This window comes from Rhipicephalus microplus, unplaced genomic scaffold (assembly GCF_043290135.1).
Source record: "Rhipicephalus microplus isolate Deutch F79 unplaced genomic scaffold, USDA_Rmic scaffold_362, whole genome shotgun sequence".
In the NCBI taxonomy this organism is placed as follows: domain Eukaryota; kingdom Metazoa; phylum Arthropoda; class Arachnida; order Ixodida; family Ixodidae; genus Rhipicephalus; species Rhipicephalus microplus.
Window position 1 is genome coordinate 86,455 of NW_027464929.1, and position 22,628 is coordinate 109,082.

At 48.1% G+C, this 22,628-nt stretch overlaps 1 long non-coding RNA gene across 1 annotated transcript in view; it reads right to left on the reverse strand.

Annotated features, from left to right (window-relative positions):
• The window catches only part of LOC142794024 (uncharacterized), a 38,491-nt gene extending 22,328 nt beyond the window's left edge, over positions 1 to 16,163 (reverse strand). Inside the window, exon 1 of the long non-coding RNA XR_012892009.1 lies at positions 16,078 to 16,163. This is a non-coding gene — a long non-coding RNA (uncharacterized LOC142794024). The remainder of the gene's footprint in view (positions 1 to 16,077) is intronic.
• Positions 16,164 to 22,628: the final 6,465 nt, after the last annotated feature.

A 22,628-nucleotide genomic window follows, 5' to 3' on the forward strand; every position in this document is an offset into this window, starting at 1 on the left:
GACACGGGCAAAACGGAGCCTAGCATAACGCTGTCGCTCAGCCGCGTAGCCTGCTGATAGCGGTGCAGCACCTCGAGGTACTCTGTGGCACTGATGCGGTCCGAATAACCGCTGTACTCAGGCAGAGGTACCCTTAAGCTACTCGGAACGCTTGGCTAAGGTGACTCGGGGTCTCCCTTTAAAGCACAAGACTGTGAGCGCACCGCTTCCAACAGAACGTTTAGGAGCTGTGCCGCAATTGCGTGCAGCGGTGACTGCTCCGGCGCGGGAGCGGCCGTAACAGGTGCGTGCGCCTGTTCCCCAACATGCGCGTCCGACTGAAAAGGGCCAGTACACGACATGGAGGAGGGTAGGGTTTGCGCTCTTACTGGTGCTTGAGGCTTCACGCGACTGGCAAACGGGTCGACAGCGGAGCACGGTGGCCCACGTCCCTCGAAAGCATCGCCCACGCGAGTCTCAGGCCAGCGAGTGTCGGTGAACGCGGCGACGTTGTCGGTTAAGCGAGCAGGCTCGCAAACAACTTCGTCAACCCTTTGCCCTTGCGACCACGATGGGTCAGTAAGCGCGTTTTCGCCAACACCTGAGTGGCCCCGGTAGGAAGGACTGGGTGCGGCGATTTGAGCTGTCAACCGTGCTGCTGACGGGGAAAGGCCAGCGAGCGGAGACTGTGGCGGGGACAGGTTCGTAAGCGCGTGAGTTTCTAACAGCTGATACAGCCCGTTACTGGCTTGGCTAGGACTGCGGTCCTCGTTCAAGTGGCTCACATCACTGTAGAGGGCCCCGAAAAAGTGATCTCTCCCGGTGAACGAAAGCCGAGGGTCGCCGAGAGGGCCATGCCGCTGTACTGCACGGCGCTGTACTGCACGCTCACAGCACGGGCCGTACCCCGTGCTGTCGCAGCCGTCCGCCTCGAACGAGATCAAGTCCGTCGCCACAGGATCGAGCAGGAACTAGCGCCTCGAAGGGCTCTGCTCTGAAGCCATGCCAAAACCAAGTTGGCCAGTTATGTGGAGATAGGTTTGCACTAGGCTTACCTACTAAGCGCAACCGTGTAGGGATGCGACGTCCTCCACTGCCACTGCGTGTGAAGGCGCTGCGGCCGAGTTCGTCGATTTCTCCGGCACGGCGCAGAAACCACGCACGAAGCAGGAAAACAAGAACAACGGGTTTATTAACCCAAGATGCAACACAGTGCGACACTCGCGGGCTTGCAGGCCGTACAGGGAACTCCGCAAGACCGAGCAAGTACGCTTGCCTAGGGCGCGACAACTCCAGCACAAGGGCCGAAGTCGAACGCACGAACGAGAAGCCGCCTGCTGAGCAGCGCATCAGCCCCTCGTGAAGGCCTAAGAGCATCTGCCGCGACGAGCGAATCGTCCGGCGCAACAAAGCACGTAGGAGAGGAGGATGTCACGCGCGCCCAAAGGGAAATGGCGCTGCGTCGTGACGTAGACCCGCGCAGCATGCCAGCGTAGCGTGCCCAGACATGCCAGCGCAGGAAGGAGCCCATGATTAACTGGCCCAGACCAAGAGGCGCCCTGGCGGCCATCTTGGCGGATGCCGGTGTTGATGCGCGCCCGGGCTACGCCGTCGGCGCGCGCGCGGCAGCTGGGGAACGAGGCGCTAGGTTGGAGGGCGCTCTCGATTCCCACAATACATACATACATACATACATACATACATACATACATACATACATACATACATACATACATACATACATACATACCTACATACATACATACATACATACATACATACATACATACATACATACATACAAGGGATGGACAGACCCCCGCAAGAAGGGTCTTTGCCCCTAAAAGGTATTTATGTGTGTCAGATATGATGCTGCTCATGAGATAAAGATCAGGCTGTGCATAGAGTGCTTATTTATTACAGCGAAAGCTGTTATGAGATCAGAATGCGAGTCACACGCGGCGCTGTAGTTGTCTGCCGCCGCCGGTGTCCGTTATCAGTATCAAACGAAAAAAATGCAGTAAATAAAAAACACGAATGACAAAATATCATTCGAACCCGGGTCCACTGCGTGCCAGCCCAGTATTCTCCCACAAAGCAATGCCAGTGCTTAGAACTCGTTTTAAAACTGGCCTTAAGCATGCTTGATGCCAGAAAAAAAATCTTGTTAATATGAATAATAAAGTGCTTTAGAACATCAAAGAAACAGGCAGGCATCACACAGTACGAATTGCATAACTAGTGGGCCGTCCAATGCTTCAACCCATCCGAAAACTTGTTCTTGATCACCTATTAACTGTGGCGCATACCCACATAAGGTGTATTTCTTCATCCTCGTTAGCCAATGCATAAAACAAATTGCCCAGAATTCTTAACAACTGTGTAGCAGATACCACTTTTCTCTAAAAAATGACAAATGATAGCATAGTGAGTGCTGGCCTACTACACAAAATTTATGATTTTTATGGCATAGTGGGTACCCAGCAGTAGCATCCCAAAGAGAGTTTAGAAAAGGCTCTGAAAGGCCGCTCTTCTAGCTTTTGCTGTGACTGTGCCGCGCGTTCTGCACAGGTATAAAAATTTTGTATTTATCACAGTACCCTCAGTACCATAAGCCATTACAGAGGATGGGCTACACACTACTACATATTAGTGGGAATTAACCAGCAGGAATAGTTTATTTCTCTTCAGTATCCACTCTAATATTGCATTCGTTTGTACACTTACTTTTGCCTCGGTTTTATTTTTACACGTGGGCAGATCATTTGCCTTTTTTAACCACACCTTCCCGTGGCTCGGGATAACAAAAGGTGGAGAGAGAATGCGTAAAAAACATGTACTCGGGCTTGCATGACTAAGTTGAGATTTATATTTGAGAAGTAGCACGAGTATGCACCAAGTTAGAGCAACGGAGGGAATAAAAGATGCAAAGAAAACAAACTGCCCCCACCTCGCCGAAGAGAATCGTGCTTGCGTTGAGAGTACACAGTGTAGTATTTTTATGGCGTGAAAAATTAGTGACGAGACGAGGATTTGTACCGTAACCACTTATTTACACATTTATCAGCCAGCGAATGTTCGAGAACCAGGTATGCACTTCACTCCATCTATAAATATGTACGAGCAAGCGAACGGGAGATTGGGATGCAGAGAGGAGAGAAAGCAAACTGCGGTAGAAGGAGCAGCGAAGCACTGCACCTACCCTCTCCTACATTCTCTCCCCACACCCAGGAGCTCCGCTGAGCTCTCGCGATGCGAGCACCCTCACACGCATGAGTGCAGTTTTTTCCACTCACTCTCTGCTACTCCATCTGCATCATTTGCTCCGGTTTCTGGGGGGCGAGGATAGGCATAAGCACCCACAGCTATGGCTACAGGTCAGGAAATGAGAGCAGAGAAATAAGACCTCACGGTGCAGACACCAACAGACGCCTGACATCCCCGACTAAAATATGCATTTGTATTTAGAAGAATAGAGACAACAATTAAATGATCCTATCCTGAAGCAGTGGAAATGCAGGCTGATCAGCTCTCAGCTCGAGACTAAGGAACACCTGATCTCCCGAGCTATACTCTGTTTCACAAACTTTTGGCAGTGTTGTGGAAGGTACGGGCGCTCTCTGCTAATCATGGCAGAGCGCACTACACAAGTGTGTTCCTATGCACATATTGTGTCCGTTAATTCGACTGGTGGCCCCATCTGTGTGGCAGTGGGTGTACTATTCTAATTACGTTTTGATTTTTGTGGCAGATGGCACTTGGTACCTTTTTGATACGTTTTTCTTATTGTCAGATCGGATGACCAGGGTTGCCCTACCACAGTGGTTTAGAGGCTAAGGTGCTCTACTGCTGACTCGCAGGTCCCGGGATCGAATCCCGGCTGTGGCGGCTGCATTTTCATTGGAGGCAAAAATGCTCTATATCTGTGTGCTCATATTGAGGTGCATGTTGAAAAACCCCAGGTGATTGAAATTTCCAGAGCCCTCCACTATGGCGTCTCTCACAATCATATGGCGGTTTTGGGACGTTAAACCCCACAATATCAATAAATAAAGGACCAGCATTGCAATGAAAGTGGCACATTCTCTTCTATTTATTATCCTAACCGGTTCCTGTGAGTTCTTGTCACGTTCCACTTTTTTACTTGTTTATGCAGTTTGCATACGAACATCTAATTCAGGCATTGAATCAACAAACGAAGGATTGATTGGCTCAAACAATCAGAAGCTTTATTTTCACTTCTCAGTGGTCGCTTGCTTCATTCCTAGCCATACCAGAGCATCAATATCTTCAAGCTTAAACGTCCTGTTTTTTGCTGCTACGAAGTCCTCCACATAGCTGCAAACAAGCTTTACGGGAGTCCATCTGGCAGTGGTTGGGAGGTAAATGCACACGAGGTGATCAGCAACCTCAGCAATGCACTCCATACTTTATAAGTGCCACTGCAGATGGGGTTTCGAGGACCAGCCGACAAACCAGGTCAACGGGCTTTGTGCGTAGACAGGACAGTGCCATCAGTCCACACTCGACTATATGCGTATGACCGGCCTTGACCCACGTTTCGTCGGTGGAAAAGAAAAAGATTGGCCTGCTCTGGCGTCACAGCTCCTCTATTTGGCGCAGATATTGGTGGCGACTCTGGACAATCTGCGTCGCTTCTGTTAGAAGGGCGTTCCAAGAGCGTTTCTGGTTTGTGAAGGCAAGCTTTTTTCAGACCATCTGCACTATCATCCTGGACAGAGTCAGTAGCGTCTCATCCTCTTTGAAACACTGCACCACTTTGGCGATAGCAAACATTTAGCTTTTCTCAGAAAAGCCATGCACCACTCTTAGCAACAGGTGGAGGCCAAAATCATACAACTTTTTCATCCGATCACGACATTTCCCTCTAGAACGCTTCTTTGCTGGGAGGACTTTGCTGGCGTCCCACGTCTGTGTTTTCCACTGATACAGCATTTGCTCACTCATTCTGGTCAGTTTGCAGTTCTCTTAATGAGTGCATGCACACTTGCACTATCTCCGCACTTGACGCAAAGCCCTTCAAAAACACTGAAAGCTACCTGCATTGCCAGCTTAGAAAAACGAAGCCCATTCGAAGGATGGCTCAATGGTCAGACATCTTGCACAGACACAACCAACTCTGATGACGTCTTGTTTCTGATAGGCAGCGCATCACCCCGACACAACAACCATCGCAAAGATGCCTTCATGCAGGCTTTCGGTTTAATAGTCTCTGTTGATTAAAACACTCTACACACTTTTAAAAAAACACTCCTAACGATGTTTCTAACTTCTGTGGGTATAGCTTGCAAAATAGAACTGGACAGCTAAAATATTTTAGGGACTATTTGCTGTGCCTCTACAGTCCTGATTGGACGAGAGAGCTGTACCTTTGGCTCCCCTGGCAACAGATTGTGAAACGAAGTATAAGGCATCAGCAGCCACTCGCAGTTTACTGAACTTAGAAGAGGCCACTCACAGACCTTCGCCGACCGATTTCCTGGCAAATGCGCCCACGTGTCTAGACAGAGGGACAGTATTGAAAAAAGGTGGGGGTGGTAGTTTGAGGTGAGACGATCTTAACAAGGGTGCTACTATGTCAATGCAACCAAAGTCTGTAGAGTCGTGAAAGTGAGGAATTAACCACTGAGCCACCCTGGACAAGCTGGCAGACTGGTCTGGTAATGTTGCGGCTTCTTGGGCCCCAACCTAGCCTTCGTCAGACTTGGTTTCTCCATTTCTCCCCCTTTCAGAATAATAAAGTCTATTTTTCCTTCTCCTGTTGAGTCATGCACCTCAGGGCTTACCATCAAGTTTTGCGTCCATCCATCTGTAAAGTGCCAAGAGTGAAGCCAGGAAGGGAGGTACATGGCTTACGCTTAGCGATATTAGAGTTCATTGCTATATTATACGCGAGAAACGAGTGGCTAACACTGCAGGCTATTCACGAAATGTATTTGCTAGAGTGGTTACATGCTACATGCTACATGCAGGCTGCTGGAATGCATATCGTCGTCGCGCACCTGCGTGTGCACATGACAAAGAGGACAAAAGTCGCTTGCTTCTCGAGCTCGGAGCCGGACTGGCTGCGCTGCAACCTTTCTTGAAATATATTTTGTGAATGGCCTGCAACAAAAGTGACTCGTTACTCACGTAACGAATTTGGTGGAGGTGCGTGGTATTCACAAAATATAATTGCAAGAGCAGTTGCAGCGCTGGCCAGAGTGGCTCCTAGCTCGAGCACCAAGGCACCTTCCTCCCTCTCGTCGGGCGCACGCCCGCGTCTCGACAGTATGCATTCTGGCAGCCTACACGTAGTAATATATATATATATATATATATATATATATATATATATATATATATATATATATATATATATATATATATATATATATATATAAATATATATATATATATACAGAAGAATAACTTCGGTTGCCGCAAGGTTATAAATATGAAAGTAGGTGCGCTTTCACATAACAACTGTTTATTGTGCCGACGTTTCGACGAGAACCCCGTCTTTTGCGTGCGTATTATACCTTGAAAAAGACGGGGTTCTCGTCAAAACGTCGGCACAATAAACAGTTGTTATGTGAAAGCGCGTCTACTTTCATATATATATATATTTATATATATATATATATATATATATATATATATATATTCATGAAGAGCAATAAGAGACAACGCCTGTTCAGTAGGCCGGCTGTTCTTATTCTGCTCTTTGTCTTTTTTCTCTACATGCTAGCTGAGCGTGAGCCCGTGCCCGAGCCCCGCTCAGTCTTCCTTACACTCGGCTCCGCTGCGAGCATGCAATCCGACCGAAATTGACTCTCTGGTGGCGTTGACCATCGCTTCAAAGGTGGCATCATTCAGAGGTCTTGAGCTCTGAACTACCAAAGATAGAAGAAATGCCTCTAGCAGGCGACATTGGCTGCCTCAAGGAGGCTGGTCACACTTAACTGCGAACCATGCCTCAAGCAGTCAGCTTTGGCGTTTGCATGCTGGATGGCCTCCTGATGAAAAGCTTTCTGAATGGTGACACTAGCTGTAGCACTGCGGTCGGTATCAGCGACAGGGTCTTAGCAGGGCCACATGCTGAGTATCCCGAAAAGGCATTGTTAGCGGAATGGTTCCTGGCGGACAGCATTGCCAGTGCCATGGTGGACAATCAAGCTTCCGCCCGGCTGCATCCTCAATGGACACTACTTTGCCATCAAATGCACATAATATATCTTCGATGTCAGCAGCAATGTTACTATCTTTTCAGCATTCATCAATGAGCAATTCTTGAACAAGACGGATGGTCACTGCAAAGATGTGGGGATTGTTGAATATGAAGCTATTGTTGAGGCGGCCTTGTTGTGGATCACATTGTCGTCAGGTAAAATGTAACTTTGCATGTGGACAGCCTTCCCATGCCCGGCCAATGACTGTGGTGACGGTCCAGCTTATTGCGAGGGAGCTGACGCCATCACACTGTCGGCCGATGCGTTCAAGCACTCTCGCACTGGCCTGCTTGGACGCAGGCTCACCAACTGTTGTGACTTGGAGACAGATTTGGTCAGTGTAAGTTCGAAAGTGGGACACAAAGGAGAGTTTGGGTCCTCTGCAGCGAAACCCGCCTTTCGGCCTTTTTCGGTGTTTGTCGTGGGGTGTTCCGGGAAGCTTACTCGAAGGTGTTGACTAGACACAGATGTACAGTCATGGCACTGCCCCTCAGGAACTCTGTATCTGTGAGACAGAACGCTGGTGCATGGTGCAGCTGTAGCGTCGGGATGCGCCCAATCTTTGTCAACGAGGGAGAGAAGTGTGGTAGAGGCCTTAGTGCTACTGTCTATGCTGTGCATCTCACAGCTGGTGTCCGCAATTGACAATGAGTTAGTGAAGGCGTAGTTGCAGTTAGTGAAAAGTGGGCGAAACAGACTGGTCAACTTATAGCGCACTATTCTGACCAAGATCGCTGCCTCACAACCTGGTAGCCATGCCAGGCCTTGGCAGCTCTGCGAAGGCTGTCGATGGCAACTGCCTATTTCCGATATTCCAGCCAGGCATGGAGAGTGCCAAGTGCGTCCACTGTCTCGAGCCACCCAAAGACGTCCTCCTGGATTCTGAAGTACAATGTTAAAATGCGCCCTGCCGCGGTGGTCTAGTGGCTAAGGTACTCGGCTGCTGACCCGCAGGTCGCGGGTTCGAATCCCGGCTGCGGCGGCTGCATTTCCGATGGAGGCGTAAATGTTATAGGCCCGTGTGCTCAGATTTGGGTGCACGTTAAAGAACCCCAGGTGGTCAAAATTTCCGGAGCCCTCCACTACGGAGTCTCTCATAATCATATGGTGGTTTTGGGAAGGTAAACACTACAAATCAATCAAATCAATCAATCAATGTTAAAATGCGTGGAGCCGGCGATGGCAGGACGGCGGTTGAAATTCCCAAGTGTGCCCACGCCAAGCAGCCCAGTTGCTCCGATAGCTCCGTGAGAGAATGCTAGAGCGCACGGCGGGTCTCAGGTGAGCTGGCCTCAAGAATTTGTGCGATGGCAGCAGTTAACAAGATCTTGCTTGCGCACAGTGCTGGTAAGGTGGCTAGATGAAACCTGGAGCTCAACTCTATCAAGTGATTAGTTGTGACCCGGAAAAAGCTCGGCAGGGCTTTCTGGCGAACCGCGTGCAGAGCCAGGGGTGAATGTAAACATTTGACAGATGTCTGTCTGCTTGGGTATGAAAACTGGAAAATAATTTAAACTCCAAGCAAAAGTATGTAAAGAAACACGACATTTCGGCACCGACTTGGTTCCTTCCTCAAAGGCGACTGTGCCTACGTAGCAGCGGTGTCTTCAAAGCACTCGCGGGGCGGTTCATGACCCCTCTCTCAATCTCCCGTTTTGCCGTGGAGCGCAGTCCGTGTGTATACACTGGGGGAAGGGTTCCAAGAGAGCGGTTGATGTTATGGGAAGTTCGCTGTATATGCTATGACTCAAGCAGTAACCTTCTCCTCCCGTTAGTCTCGCTTTCAAGGATGGTCATTGTGTCGAAATTTATCGGGTGTCCAACGTCTTCGCATGCTTGGCGACAGCACTGCGCTTTTTGTAGAGTTTCCGCACGTCGTTGGCGTGTTGTTCGAGTCGTTCCGGTAGGTTTTTTTGTATCGCTTATATACAAAAAAGGGCGCTCAGCACACGGAAATTCGTAAATTACACCGGGGATCCTGTCCATCGTTGGCAGGTCCTTTGGGCGGGGAAGGAGGCGGCCCAGCATACATGAAGTGTGCGATGCGAACCCCCCCCCCCTTTTTTTTTTGAATACCCGTGCCAACATCTCGCTGGTTCCCTGGACGTATGGGACAGGTATGCGTTTCGGAGGGCTGGCTGATTGGGTTTTTCGTATGCTCTGTTGCTCTGCGTGGCAGCTCGAAGGAAGCTTTTTGGGTATCCAATTTTTCTGAAGTCCGCATTACGCGGGCCTCTACTTTCTTTCGCTCTGTGTCATTAGAGCTTATGTTCTTGGCTCTCCGAAATAACGTGGTCACAACCGAGGCTTTATGGCAGGCGGGCATGAGAAAAGGGCAGACATAGGAATAGTCTCCCAACCACTTGGCTGGTAATTTGCCTTGAGGCTACCCGGTTTCGCTCTGGTTTTTGAAGCTGAGCTGTCATCATGGCAATGCGAAAACTTCCGATGAATGAGAACAAGGCGGTAATAATTACTGATTCGTTTTCGGTATGCACAACTCTTACAACTTTTCATAACTCTCGTGCTATAATGACGTTACGATCTTTGGTTCCGTCTCATCTGAAGTGCCTGAAGTTAGTATGGGTCCCACATCACTGAGGATTAACATTAAATTAAATGGCCGGCGCTTTAGCCCGCTTAAGGCTAGACCTCTCAATAGTTCAGGTTTCCCCGGTGGTAGAATACTTCACTACAATTAAGTACAGAAGATTAGCTATTCACACAGATAGGATGGAAGCAAGTGTACGAAATAGAATCATCTAAAATATCCATGGATGTTGCAGCGAAGCAATTCTCGACAATCAGAAGTGACGATCCACAGATTTTGATGCCCCATCCCCCTATCAAACTTTTAGCTGTACAGGGCTCCTCTGACGATATCATCCCTCAGCCGATTCTGCGGAGAACTGGAAAATATTACGCATTACTTTTTGCGATGTTCAAGATACTCTCGTATTCCAAGACGACTTCTCATTACTCTTTTTTAAATTAGGCTTAACCTCATCGGAGGAAAATATTTTGAAGCTTCAGTGCCTCAGGCTTGGGATACTGCCACAGGGATGCCTTTGATACCATGTGTAATTTCATTATAACTACTCAACAAGTACCATTTTAATCCGGTATTTAGAATTCTTCGAAATTTCAATGAGGTAGTACCTAAGTTTTCAAAAATTGTTTCCAATAAATTAGTACGACAGTATGAAATACAAGCTCAAAAGCATGATACTTGTAGTTTAAAATAAATATATTACATACTATTGCCATTTTTTAAATTTTTTATTCTCCTATTATACCTAAAATTAAAACTCTCAACCTCGCATTCATGGCCAATCCACCAAAATGGGTTCGAGCATTGTGTCTCATTTCTCCCTAACAATAGCGCACTTGCGAACTACTGACATGGACATTCCTGCGTTTACTACACTTCGAAGTGGACAACTGCTCTCCGGCTCGCCTTCAACCACGGACCGCGTACAAACAAGCTTCCACGTCCGCTCCGCACTACGACTGCAGTGAGGCCATTACCCGAAGCTTCTCCTTGATCGCTCAAGAAATCAAGACATCTGGGTTTGGCGACGCCTCCCTTGGATCGTTCAACAAGACCTAGATTACGTGTTTTCACGTATTTAAAGATGACCCTACCAGCTGGGTAAGCGTGATAACTCGGTTGCCATTAAATACTCGTGGAGTGACACGATCTAGAAGTCCATCGCTGAAGAACGTTTGCGAGGATCTGCCTAAGCATGTCATCATTTTCAAAGCAGCGCATACGCTACATGGGCAACATAGAGCGCGACGCTGATGTCAACGTTTGCGGTCATGCCGGCAAGGTGCAACTAAGAATGTCGCGACTCACATCTACGACACGCTGGTACTTCCACACCCCTGCAATATACAATGAACCTCCTCTGCAGCCTGCAGTACATCAGCGACGGGATCCATGACTCGACGCACACAGCCGTCTTGTCATCCTACACCCACCCATTCGAAACCTTCCCTTTCGTACGCCAGACAATCGGGTTGCAGGACACGTCTCATCGCCGAGCAGCTACAGTTTGTCCAACGAAGTCGCCTTCACCTGGACGTGGATGCTGTGTGTGTGGGAGCATCAGGCATGGGTATAAAAGCTGCACACAAAGCCAACCTCAAGTCATGCAATCTAAAGCACGCCCACTGCTCACCCTCATGGTTCACACTGACAGCATTTGTGCACTGACGGCTGTCGTCGAGCGCAGCATAAATCATTGCTTCATCGCCACACCCCAGAACACCTTCATCCCTGGACTGAGCCACCACTGCGGGGCCTTTGTGGCAACGTACTACCAGGTCGGTGCCCTGAACCTGTGGCTGACATCGAGGCCCGATGCAAGTTCTTGTACTCGGTGCCCATCTTCGACGACCTGCCCAGAGACATGGTCTTAGGGGCCAACTACATTCTCTCCGGCGAAGTGCTGCTCACGGTTGAAAGAAGCAGCATCAACCTCCATTCTGTGGCTTTAAGTGTGCCTCCCACTCAACCTCAAGGTGAGCTGACGACGCTACTTGCACATACGGCTGTACTCAAGTGGCACGCATCGCTCTTCGCTGATACTACTTATCAGCTTTTCGAAACTAGCGTGCTGGCATCATATTACTACCGACAATGACCTGCCGCTGTCCATACTGTTACGTGAATATGCCGAATGAGAGCGGATTGTAATTGACTAGCAGGCGCAGGAAATGCCTGCCGCAAACATTATCAGACAATCTTATAGCCCATGGGCAGCATCTGTTGTCCTGGTCCGAAAAAGGACAGCAATATCTGATTTTGTGTCAACTTCCGAAAGCTGAAAAAGCACAGTATACCAGACTCGTACCCCCTGACACCAATTGACGATGCTATTGGCGCTGTACAAAACGTGAGGGTTTTTCCCTCACTAGACTTGAAAGCAGGGTATTTACAGATCAACGTGGTCGAAGAAGATAAGTTTAAGACAGTGTTCTGAACATCATCTAGCCTGTACGTGTTTAACCGAATGCGGTTCGGTCTGCCAACTGCCCCAAGCACATTTCAGCGTGCTATGAACACAGTGTTGGGCACACGGAGAGACTGTGCATACATTGTTTATCTCGACGACATTATAGTCATCGGGAAAACAAAAAAAAACAACATCTACAAAATCTCGATACAAATCTGCAGAGGCTGCGTAACACCGGCTTTTGTCACAACTGCCACCAGTGCCACTTCGGGTTGACTACGATATCTTCCCTGACAAGTTTTCTGGGGCTGATTTTGCAGGCCACAACCACTGTCTTTAAGTGCTACGCACTCTATGCGTTCATTTGACTTGGTGACAGCTCAGTTACATGCTTCACCTTTTTGACTGTATTTTTGACGTGCTTCATCTTTCGCGTTGTGCTTGCGTGTGCAGTTTGGTCTAGCTTCCATATGCAACCATGGCGTATCTTTGCCATCTGCCGATATTATTGCGATGGTACTGACCATGAGAACTGTTTGCATTGGGCACTGCTTCAAGACAACGACCTCGACTGGCGAATGTCGCGCAAGTGAGTTCGGTGCAGCGATGGACATTTCAGGGGAGAGCGGGAGGCCTTCGCGTATTGACGGCACAAACTGAGAACTCTGTCTCACGCGTTTGTGAAGTTGAGCGCATCGTGACCCAACTGGCTGCTATACAGACAACGATGCAGGACCGAAATGATCGTATTTTCACCGAAGCGACCTATAAGCAGGACACTGCTCACCAACACAACGCTGCATGCCAAGCACATATCCATAGGACAATCGTTAACCCGCAAGTCATACTTGTTTGCATCAGCACACTGTGAGTTAAAAAGCAATTGAGCGAAAACCCGCTCGATTTCCCTTGCACTGTTTGCAACCGTTGTAGTTTAAGTGTGATTAGCGCGATGCTCCGGTGAGTGCACTGTCTACTGAAAGTGTATACTGGTCGTGACTTGTTCATTGTTGTGCTGGAGAAGATGTGCCAAGAAGTATGAACAAGGGTGCATAAGTATCTAAGCGTACTGTACTCACTAAACAGCAATAGACACTATATATCGATGTGCAATGAACATTGAGCTGCTTCTGTGAAGACCCGTTTCACTTTGGTGTGTTATACCGATTCCTATATCAAAGGCATCAATCACATTTTTCGATCCGCGTTTGGTCTCTTTCCACCGGTTGCATGAATATCCACAACACTGGTCGGTGGAGGGAATGACGATTCTGCTGATGACGAAAGTCGAGAATTGCAACAGCTTACGGTTTTTGCAGGCTTCACCAAGCTTAGTTCTTTAATAGAACAAATGCCTTATAGGTCTTGTATAAAATGCACACTTTTTTCCTGTTCTTAAGAGCGGCGGCGGACGCCGCGCTCATGTTGCTGCGTCGTTAGCAGGCAGGCATGCAGGCAAGCGAACACACCATTCGCAGTGCCACCGGGTGTCTGTTCGAACGCAAGGGAAGAAAAAAGGCAAAAATTAGTTTCTGGTAAGACGTAAAGCTGCTTTGAGTGTGTAAAATATAATTTCAAGTTATACATCTATGTCTTCAAGCTAATTAAATGCACCTGCAAGGATTTCTCCTTCTACCAGTAGGGTGACCACATTGCTGTTGGGTGACGCTGGCAGTAATTTTTTGCCGACTTTCATTATCAAGTTAAAACTATAACTTCTTTTTTACGGACAAAAGCCTGTTTGTCCCTGCCGATGTGATGAACTATCTTCTCATCAATTCCAAAAATTTTTCTGAGTCGTAGACAGTCCTTTTAAATTGTCTTGAAAAAAACTTTGACTCAATCAATGTGCGCAGCATTGTCTACAGTCAAGCCCACATATAACGGCCCCACTTAAAACGAAATTTCGCTTAAAACGAACAATATCCGCGTTACCGTGAAAATATACATTGGTTCAAAGGCACAAAATCGCACTTAGAACGAACGTCTCCGAGCGCCGCTGATCGGTTACAGCGAACTGAATCAGCGGTCTGCCGACTTCCTGGTAAACCAATTTCGACCACCGATCAAGCATCGGCAAGATGCCCATACATTCTTATTGCTAAGCACCGACCCTGCCTCCACGCCCCTCTAGTTACCGCTCTCCCCGACCGCTTTTGTTAAGCATCCCTCCATCCTTTGTCTCCCCAGCTAGTCTGAGCATTCCGCATCACCAGACGAGGCACGTGTTTTTACACTGCCGCCGACCTTTCGAAGACCAGTCGACCATCTACCCCGTTTTTGATCGCTGGTACTGTCGTTCACGTCGGCGGCCTGGAGTGACCAGACCCTTTGTCAACATCATCGGCAACCAACTGTGTCCGATAGTCTGCGTCAAGTGCATGCGCGTACGCTACCACACCGACTTTGATCATTTGCAATTCGTTTCGTGTTTAGGACTTGTTCTCGCTCACTTCGCACTCAACTCAGCGTGCATTCCGCGCGCGTGCGGAATCGCGAAAATCGCTGTTAATTTGCGCAGAACGAATCACAAAATATCGAAGTCCGTGAGGCCACGCAATCCCGCAGGTGCAACGAAACGATTTTTTGACCGCCGCCGCCGATTCTTCGAACACCGCCGAGCGCACCAATTCAGGCGGCCATGCACTCTTTTCAAGTTTTTCTATGTGCGAGTTTCGCGGACCTTTCAAGCAAGCTACCCAACCTGCCTCCTTCCCGTGTGTTTTGGTTTTCAAAGTCGCCCTCCCACCGCATCCTCCCCTCTCTTTATCGCAACTTTTTGCCCTTCTTTCACAAGTCTACTCTTTTCTCTTGATCACAACCCCTTAGCCCGTCTCCCCCACTACTCGACGCCCGCCACGCTGGCTCGAATTAGTTTCGTTTTCTGACTGGAAACAAGCCCAGAGCTGTTCCACACGTTCTGGCATGTGTGTCGCGTGTGTGCGTCTTGCTCGCTCTTGGTGTGCGTGTGTGGTTATAATGGCTGACGGAAGGACTAGCACGCTTTTTTTTCCTGCCGCTCAAGAAAACGTCAAAAGTGTGACCGCTTGGTTTGAGCGTAATCCGCGCGTTAGGTGCCGCGTTGCAGAGCACTTGCTCATAGCTGTTGGCCATCTGGCAGCCACTTCGCCGCTTCAGGCAACCCGGTATTCAGCTGTGGAGAAAGTGAATATTTCCTGGGCGGTGGTGATGGCTACATGCACCTAAAACTGTTTTCGTGAGACTGACTTCGTTGCCGTCGAGCCCGATGCCAAGCCTGAAGCTTCCGAACAGGACCCCTGCGGTGACGATTTGTGGCAGCGCATCACCGACTCCGACCTAGAAGAGCGAGACATTTGTTGCGATGGTTTAATTACAGCCGAAGATGATGCCGACACTGCGGAACCTTGCACGGATTAGGGCATTGTGAATGAAGTACGTAGCGAGCGCAGTTTGGAGGAATCGGATTGCGAGAACGACGAAACTTTGGAGTCAGTGCCTCATGCAGCTTATGCCACAGGTCTCGACGAACAAGTACCCTGCCGTTTTAAATAAACTCAAGACCGCCCTTATCACTTCTGAAATTCGAAACACGTACATCACGGACTTTTTGGGGCATAAAGAGTTTGTGTTTTCACTCACAACTTTTTTTAAAAGCTGTGTTTAATTTACTACGAACTTCGGGATACAGCAAACGAATGCCGCGTCACGCTCAGGTTCGTTATAAGCGGGCTCGATTGTATGTAGTTTACATTAACACGCTGAGTAGCAAAAACCCGACCTCAAAAGGAACACATAAACAGGATGGGTGCCCTTGCTTCTGTAGACATACTTTACGTCTTATTATGACTATGAAGAAACCTAGCCTTACCAATTTTATTAACAAACACTAGCCTTACCACTAATAGTAACTGAAGGTAACTTACCGGTGAAAGCACTTTAACATTGAGCTTGTGCAAGACATGGCGATTGAAAGCTTTGAAAAGCCCACTTGAACGGCAACCGGGTACCTGAAGGAGAACATGTATACACAACTGAAACACTTCTATCAAAACCATTAATCAAGCTCCTTGCGATGGGTGTTCAAAACAGTTAACTCCATGCAGGTGGCACGTCAATGGTCTCACATAGCCTTAATTCTGTAACTGGAGTATCAAAACACAGCCTCACGCAAAATTAACTTTTAACCACGTTTCATTACTTACTGTGAACCTTGCTATATTTAAAACATTATAGCATGCCTTTTGAATCGAAACTTAAATATTAAGGAGAGATGCGATTTGAAAAAACAAACAAAAAGTTGCTTTAAATTTCATTGCCTAGGGGAATGAAATTTTCGCTTTGTGTATAGGCTTTTATCAGATATTAGCTTCCTTTAATGCTAGACTATCTAGTGAGGCTAGTCTAGCTGTCTGTTGGGGGAATTAGAGGGTGTTCCTGGGGATCTAATAGAGATCAACAAAGTAAGGCGGACACATGAAGCTTATACTGTGCTGAAGAACAAACACATCCTATGCTAGCATGAACTACAGGTTTTACCGCTCACTTTAATTCAAGTGCCAGCTTAAATATACTGTGAACATTGAAATAATCTGAGCATCGAGCTATTTATTCTTTGTGGCAAACATTTATTCCAAGGCCCGAATCAATCAGGCTGCATACCAGTGAGTTTATTCCAAGTGCCACCGTGTTTATTACAATTGCCAATGACTTTAATTCAGGTGCCAATCAGTTCAATCCATGAACAAAAAGCAGAATACGGGGTGTAAAAATGGCAGTGCAATTGAAATGCAGTTCTTGCAGTAAAAAAGACAATCCTTGGAAGGTAGAATAATCATTAATATTGGTATTCGCCGATAGTGTTCGTGAATAAAGAATTACTGCCGTGGTTTGCTTGAGCCGTGTTTGAAGTGCTTATACTTTGCTATGTACAAGTTTGTAGAATAAGTGCTTTGCCCAGGTGGAATAACTTTATTGTAAACAAGACGAAAGAAAAAACAGGAACATAATAAAGAATATTTTACAGCGCAATGAAATTCAGTGTTCGTCACTAAAGCTCATAATTGGCTTTGCCACACACTACAACATTTTATAATCGGGACAAGTTATATAATGCGAAGGACAAACTATGTTTATTGGAGTGCCGGAATGCATACCAAGATATCGCTAATCTGGCTGTGAGCAGTGATGGGTAAAAGGCAGCTACATAATCAAGAAATTATGAGGCCATTGCGAGGAAGAGCGATTTGGGGATAATTCATCCTGCAGTACGCATAAACGTAAACTGATCATTCCGATGTGGCCAATGGAAGTTATATTTTACACTATTCTTAGCTCTTATTTTTTATTCAAACAAAATTAGGTGCCATTTGAACATTACTGGTAATCATTGAAACAGTACTGGTTGTTTGTTTGGCTTGGTAGCTTGGTGGCGTACTTAACCAACGCGATGGAATGAACACACAGGAAATGAAATGATACGAACGCGCATTTGTTCTTGGGCCTAACTTTCTTTATTTCTGTATGCATTTTTATTACGCCACATTATGCCTCTCTCATCGCACATTGGAAGCTTGCGAATTTAGTGTAATCCCTAAACTATTTGTTCTGTCCTTTCTCTCTCTCTATCTACACACACAAACGCACACACACCGTTACGTTTGGCCTGGCAATTCACCTGGGCCGACGCCAATGTGCGTAAGCCGGTCTACTAGGAAGGCTTTCGACCCCATCGGCGCTTAGTCTGCAAGACGCTGTCCGGTAGACGTTCCAGGAAGCAGTCGGGTCTCCACGAAAGCTTCGCGAAACAAGCCTTTTGTTGAACGGGCTCGAACAGCAGGGGAACGGCGCCACTGTGGCGGGTCTCATTGTCAACCTCTTGACTCAGCTTTTGTCATCTACGCGAGGCCATATCAACATACCGACAGCCCGGAAGCGTGGGAACGCGTCGAAGAAGCCGTTCATGGGGATCGAGCGTTTGGATGGCCTGAAGCTGAAAGCAGCATGGACTGCTGCTGACGTTCGGGTTAGTGGCCTTCTCCCCGGATGAGCTCAACTTTCCCTCTCCGGACTCCACCTCCTCGCCCTGTGGTGCCTTCAAGTCGTGGGCCGGGTGCATCTTTGTGTGGTGCAGATAGTATAACGCACCAATTACCAGCATGTGGGGTGCAGCGCAATTAATGCGGCTAATGTAGAGCGCATAGCCAGTTCCCAACCCGTCAACTAAGGAAGCTGATCGATTCTGCGAAGGCGAACGCGGAAGACCCAAGCGCGGGAAAGAAAATAGACTTCTTCGTTCTCACGGTTCACAAGCAGAGCAGTCAAGGTCGCCCCGTTCGGGATTAGAAGAGGAAAGCTTACTCAGAAAAGCGTCTGGCATGAGGCAGGTCAGGCGCCACCGTCTGAGTTTAAGCCATTGTTGGCAGGCACGCGTGTCATTGAGAATGACATGGAGACGCGAGCACTTGGCTGACAGAGACATAGTGGCGGCAGGAAAACAACCATAATCTGCCCCACTGTTGTTGGGATGTCGGGGCGCCTCGCTGTCGCATGCACACCTGGTAAGCGCACGGAGCCCAACGGTGTACCCACCGCTCTTAAGGAGGCTTCTAGGAAGCAACAATTAATGAGAGAACTGACGGGGCTCGAGCGTGAGAACAGCCGCTCACGCAAGTCATCCGATGGAGGCAGCACTAGTAATGTTGGGCAGCACGACCTGGCATGGGAGAGAGTGTCACATGCGGAGAACCTATCCCTTTGCGTGTTTTATTTGGTGACGAGGTTTTTACAAATGTAGTGCCTTTTATGAAAGTGTTTCTGTGATTGGTTGTGATGATGCGAGTCCCAACACGTGATTGGTTTTTGTGAAGACTCTTTGTTCGACCAAGGGTTGAAAAGAGGATGTTTGAATTTGAAATGTGGGCGGAGGTTCGGGCTTGGACTCGGGCAGTCGCCTGAGGCTGCAATAAAGCGTCTCTTCACCGGACTACGGCCCTTCCTTCGCGCAGCTACCGTGCACTCGAGTCATCGAGGGGACCCATTCCGAACCTCAAACATCTTTCCTCCTTAGCTAGTGTTTAAGCTAGTAGAGGAGGAGGAAAGTAAATGGTGCGTTCCTGTTAACATTTGACCGTTTCGCCCAGCCGAGTGGTGCAATATCTGCACCCTTTCTGGAGGGTGGACCACAAAGACTTCGTCCCTTGCTTTGTGGCAAGAGTGATAACCACCTTCTTCGTACGGCAGTGACGGCGGGCTATAAAAGCCAAAGCATTTTTGTAAATAATGCCGAAACCTGCACAGAGTCATGTGCGGAATCATGAACTGAATCTCTGTTGCACATAACGCGGGATCTTATGGATCTCTGTACACTTCCTATCTTTCTTCTATAATGCAAATAAACTGCAACAAGCGAGGTTACATAAAAACACAGGTTATTATTCGAGAAGCATTAGCCGCAACAAGCTGGTACAGGCAGGAACCCGGCAAGCACAAGCTACACATGGATGTAAATATCTTCTTTCACACTGGCACAGAGCTGGCGCCACTATGTTCCGGTACAATTACTCCCCGCGCAGAAAAGAGCCAACCTGGCGACCTAGAGAAATGATACGACAAGGGGGTCATAGCACGGTTTGAAGCCTGATATGTGTAGTGTTTCACGCCCATGGCAGCAATGGTCCGAAGGTGGCTCAATGGGCTCAACTTCATAGTTGACAGGAGATGTTTGTCGCACCACACAGTAGGGGCCATGGTATTTCGACGAAAGCTTCGGGGAAAGACCGGGAGGGGTAGACGGGACCCAGAGCCAAACCAACATTCCTGGGTTATAGTGGGCACTAGACGCAGAGGCATCGTGGTCAGTTTTCTGGTGCCATTTGTCTTGTGCAGTAAATGAACGAGAGAGTTGACGACACTCTTCAGCATAAGCAGCTGCTTCAGAAACAGGCGTCGCTTTAGAAACATCAGGCCTGTAAGGGAGAATGGTGTCCATGGAGCATGATGGCTCACGTCCGTACAGGAGAAAGAGAGGAGAAAAGCCAGTGATTGTTTGTGCCGCAAAGTTGTACGCGTACGGGACAAAAGGGAGCACTTGGTCCAAATTAGTGTGGTCCTCAGAGGCAAACATGGCAAGCATATTTCCAAGAGTACGATTAAAGCGTTCTGTCATGCCATTGGTTTGATGATGGTATGCCGAGGTTTTCCTATGGACAGTGCGACATGCCTTCAGCAGCTCGTCGATGGCGTTCGAGAGAAACACACGTCCAAGGTCGCTCAGTAATTCACAAGGTGCACCATGTAGCAAAATGAGAACGTGAAGAAGCAAGGACGCAACGTCTTTCATAGTGGTAGCAGGCAGCGCAGATGTTTCAGCGTAACGTGTCAAATGATCAATGGCGACGATAATCCACCGGTTGCCTCTAAGAGTGTTGAGTAGAGAACCATAAATATCAATTCCGACGCGATCGGTCTTACTGGGCAGGTTAAGGGTTGCAAAGGGCCAGCAGTGCTGTGAGAAGGCGTCTTGCGTCGTTGCCACATGGTGCATGACCGAACGTACTGGCGAACGTGCCGATACATGCCGCGCCAGTAGTATTTTAGACAAAGGCGAGAGTAAGTCTTGAATACTCCAGCGTGGCCACACTGGGGGTCATCGTGAAAGGCAGCGCAGATGTCCGAGCGCAAATGACGAGGGATGACAAGGAGCCACCTACGGCCATCCGTAACGTAATTGTGGCGATACAACAAGCTTTCACGGACAGCAAAGTGGCTTGACGAGAGAGGGAGCGTGAAGTAGTTTCTGACGAGCTGTGAGAGAGGACGTCGAGCAAAGAATTGATCCAGGGATCTTTGCGCTGCTCGGATGGCATGCCAGTGATGCTCAACGATGACGAATCGCAGATGGCAGTTGGTAATCAGGCAAGGTCAGGAGGCAGTGGAGAACGGGATAGTGCATCGGCGTCTGAATGGCTGCGTCCTGAGAGATAAATAACACGGATGTCGTATTCCTGAAGGCGTAAAACCCAACGAGCGAGGCGGCCAGTAGGATCTTTCATGGACGCTAGTCAGCATAAGGCATGGTGATCTGTGACAACATGGAACTGGCATCCGTAAAGATAAGTGCAAAATTTTCCTATAGCCCAAATGATAGCCAAGTACTCCTTTTCCGTGACGGAATAGTTAGACTCTGCCTTCGTTAGGGTATGACTGGCGTAGGCGACAACATACTCGTTGCAGCCATTCTTGCGATGAGCAAGAATGGCACCGAGGCCATTCTCGCACTGAGGCCAATGATTTCTCTATCTGGGAACATTTCCTTCCAAAAGGAATGGCAATGCCACAACGTCTAGATTGGAGCAGTAGCTCTCAGCCGTGTACCCTGAAGAGAGGGCTGAGGTCATACTTTGTGATCACCCCCAGACAGTCAGTGAACTTAGGCCACTGGCAGCTACTCGACGTGTGTATCGCGGCATATATCTGCAGCAAATGAACAAGCACAGTTTATTAACAGAAAAATGGCCTTATGATACTGCAACATTTACGTGTGGAAAACAGTAGCGTGATAAGGTACTGACGGAGCCAATGATAGGCTTTTTTTTGTGTGTGGTTGCCTTGGTGACTTTAGGCGCTGGGGCCAAATGCTTGTAGTAGCTACTCATATACTTTATTGTGTCATGGGCATTATGAAAGAGATTCCAAGAGCAAAATGAGGTTCCTATAAAAATAGAGACGGTGACCTTTAGCAGACTAGGCCTGAGATGCCATAGTCACCGACCAATTGGCCTGCGGGCCAATTGGTCGGTGACTAATTTTACGGTCGGTGACCTGAGTCTACTGAGTTTTTCGGGCGTGCTTCCCGAAATCTGAGTAACTCGTGCATGAACTTTAAAATTGAAAGTCGCCTTCACAAGTTACCTCATGAGATGAAATAGATTTACGAAGAATTTTTGATATAAACTTGCTTAATAGACATAATTTTCATCAGGCGCACCAAAGAAAAAGGCAGTTAAAAGGGCCCTGCAACACTTTTTGGAGCATGGTCAGAAAATGCTGCCGATCGGTAGTAGAGGTTCCCGAAAACACGCGAGCCAAACATAATAGCACAGCATGCGGCCTAGAATTCACAATAAACTATCAAAGTCAGCTAAAAAGTGCTTCCTTATCTCTCGACATACCACGCAATATGCTCGAAAGTCACATGTAGTAAGCCCATCTATCAGCCATTGGCTGAATTGAACATGGAAAGCTCGCTTGTTACAGAGATCGGCGTGGGAGGTCGCTACTTGTCCACGCGTGCGCGTGTAATCACACTGAAAAAGCCGTGCATTCGAAGAACAAAAAGGAAAAAGTGCTCAAGGTCACGAGGCGCGCATGACGTGTTTTGTGTGCCCCCTCCCACCCCTTCCTGCTTAGCTTCTAGTGCTTTCGTCGGGATGAGAGAATGCGATTGCAGCATGCGACATACCTTTGTAACTCAACT